This window comes from Danio aesculapii, chromosome 4 (assembly GCF_903798145.1).
Source record: "Danio aesculapii chromosome 4, fDanAes4.1, whole genome shotgun sequence".
Lineage (NCBI taxonomy): Eukaryota > Metazoa > Chordata > Actinopteri > Cypriniformes > Danionidae > Danio > Danio aesculapii.
Window position 1 is genome coordinate 1,708,780 of NC_079438.1, and position 3,112 is coordinate 1,711,891.

The window sequence follows — 3,112 nt, forward strand, 5'->3', positions numbered from 1 at the left end:
TAGAACATTAAAAACTAGTGGCGTTTTCTAACTGCCACTAGTTTGCGGCGTTACATAGATGTCTTACAAGAAATGATGGCAGGCTACAACAACAGCTAACTCAAGACTATTGAGATGAGACCTGTTGATGTCTGCAAATAAAATGAAGCTACGGTTTCAAAACTTGTACAGCAACATAAAGATACAGAAGCGAAGTTTAATTTTAAACTAATTTCGAGAGGAGCATGTGCTCATGATTGACCCAGCTGGCCCACATTAGCTAATCATAATCCTCCAATCAAAGGATCCCAAGTCACTATAGATGTGTCCTCATTTCCTCTCTACAACTATCTTTGTCTTGGAGAAACCCCCCTCCTCCCCTTCTTCCACCTTTATCCAGAATGGGCGGCACGGTGGCCCAGTGACTAGCACTGTTGCCTCACAGCAAGAATACCAATGGCGTTGGGTCTTCACTGGGCCGTCTTGTGTTTCTGTGCGGAGTTTGCATGTTCTCCCTGTGTCCGCGTGGGTTTCCCCCGGGTTCCTCCCGCCATCCAAATGTGCTCTATATTATAGATAAAATAAACCTAAATCTTTTTTCTAATGTCTTACTCTCAGGACGGTCACCTTGGCCTCAGCAGCGGGGGAGCTTCAGATCGACCTGAGCTCAGTCTCCCCTCGCCCTGTGAAAGGAGGGAGCCCTGGGCTCGAGGATCCCTTGAGCTCAGGGCTCTCTCCCGGGACAGCACGCCAAACAAGCTATGTATAAATCGTGATCTAAGTGTGAACTCTTGAAATGCACGTTTAAATACAAAGTGGGTGACGTGGTTAGGATTTAAAAAGTATGAGAACTGTTTGACGAATGTTTTGAGAAGAACTACACCGAAGAATTCTTCACCATCTCAGAGTGTATTCAACGTCAACCACCTGTCTACAGGCTGGCTGATTATGAGGGCGATGTTATTAAAGGAGTTTTTCGTGAGCAAGAGATACAGAAAATAATCGTCAATTCAAGAGTTCACACTTAGATATGCTTGGCGTTAATAGCAGACTTGGCATGCTGTCCCGGGAGAGAACCCTGAGCTCGGAGATAATTGAGCCCAAGGCTCCCGCCAGGTCAATTAGCATGTAAAGAGCGTCCGATATCAGGTAAGTCTCGAGAGCTCCCTGAAATGCTTTTAATTTGGGACAGCAGCCGCGTATTTTGAAGAATCTCCCCCCAAAAGTTTTACTATATCCGCCTGCTGGATATAGGGAGTGGTGGGGGGGGTGATATGTGTGACTCCTGCGGGAGTCAAATCCTCGAGGAACACTCCTACTGAAGATAAAGCGGGGAGTGACAGCGCTGTACATTAATATAAATTGGGGTGCACCATTGCAACCAGTGTGAAAAGTTAGTGTGTATATAGTAGTAGCCACCTGTTTATACATGTAAAGAGTTCATTTATTACGGTGGAAAGGTTCAGTGAGGCTCACTCAGCACTCGCGTTTGGCGCGCTTAATGGTCACGTGACCACCCACTGAAGAGAAGCACTGAGAGCTGCTGCAGCCAAGGGGTTTCTCTGAAAATGCCTCGATATTAGGGATGCGCACATCGATACTCGAGTATAGATATATCGATACTCGGAAGCTTTAAATTTGGTATCGATATTTTTTTAAAGTATCGATATTTTAACTATATTTTGATCATTTCTGCATGACTAAATGTTTTAGCGCGGTCTACAGGATTGTCAGTGACGCTTTGTATACAAGACGTTACACCAATCAATCTGCGGCGAACGTGACGCGAGCGATCATGTGCCTTTCAGATAACTTACGTACTCACGCAAGTCGCACAGTTCTGCATTACGGAATGACACGATGGCAGAGAGGTAACGCAGCGTGTTGTGGTGCTCATCAGCTGAAAAAGCGTCGCACAAGCAATATTTGTGATAGGAAAGTCATACACAGCAACAATACAAGCAGCCTTTATAAACACCTACAGACAACACACCCTTAAACTTATAAAGAAGCGGAACAAAAACAAGCTGCCCAGTGTTCCTCTGCTCAGTCTCCCTCTGTCCAACCAAAGACATTATAGGAGGCAAACCTCTCTCTCTCTCTCTCTCTCTCTCTCTCTCTCTAAACATAGTAAACACACCAAATAGTACTATTATAATATATAGTATAATAATAATAATAATTAATTAAATACAAATAAAAATAAATAAATAAAATAAATCAGCTCTCTCTTTCTCTCTCGTTACCACTAGGTGAATAAGAATAAAGTGTGTGTGTATCTGTGCAGTGTGTATATACAATATGGATGTGTGTGCATGTATGTATATCACACACACACACACTATATGTTATTTTGAAAAATTATGTTATCTTTAAAATAATAAGTGGTATCGATATCGGTATCGTAAAAATTAACAAAAAGTATCGATATCGTATCGTATTTAAAAATTGTGGTATCGCCCATCCCTACTCCATACGAGAGAAAATTGTGTAATTCCGTTTACATTGGCTGAGAATAAGCGTATTGCTGAGTTTATACGAGTTTTACAGCTATACATGTACATCGATAAATAATATAGTTGTAATTAATAATTGTTAATACTGATAAGATGTTTTCTGAGTGTTTTAAGGACAACTTAAGAGAAAAATGAGAAGCTGAGACAGAGTCCCTGCTGAAAAATCCAGCTTAAACCAGCCTAGGCTGGTTGGCTGGTTTTAGCTGGTTGACCAGCCTGGTTTTAGAGAGGTTTTGGCCATTTGGATTAAGATGGACATAGCTGGTTTTGGCTGGGCTCCCAGCCTGGCTAGGTGGTCAAGCTGGTTTTAGCTGGTCATTTTCCAGCCTGACCAGCTAAGACCAGGCTGGAAATGGCTGGAAACCAGCCTGGAAATGGCCAAAAACCCTCTAAAACCAGCCAACCAGCCTAGGCTGGTTTAAGCTGGATTTTACAGTAGGGGTGGGATTGATTTTTTTAATGTTGTGAACACTAGAGGGATTATAAGAGTGATTCTGTCTGTTCTAAAGTGACAAAATGTGAGAGACAGACAGTTTCTTGTGAATTCTGAACGAGTTAAAAGCAATTTTGTTGTCATTTTCTGATGCTGTACTATAAATGAGCGCCTGAGGAGCTGC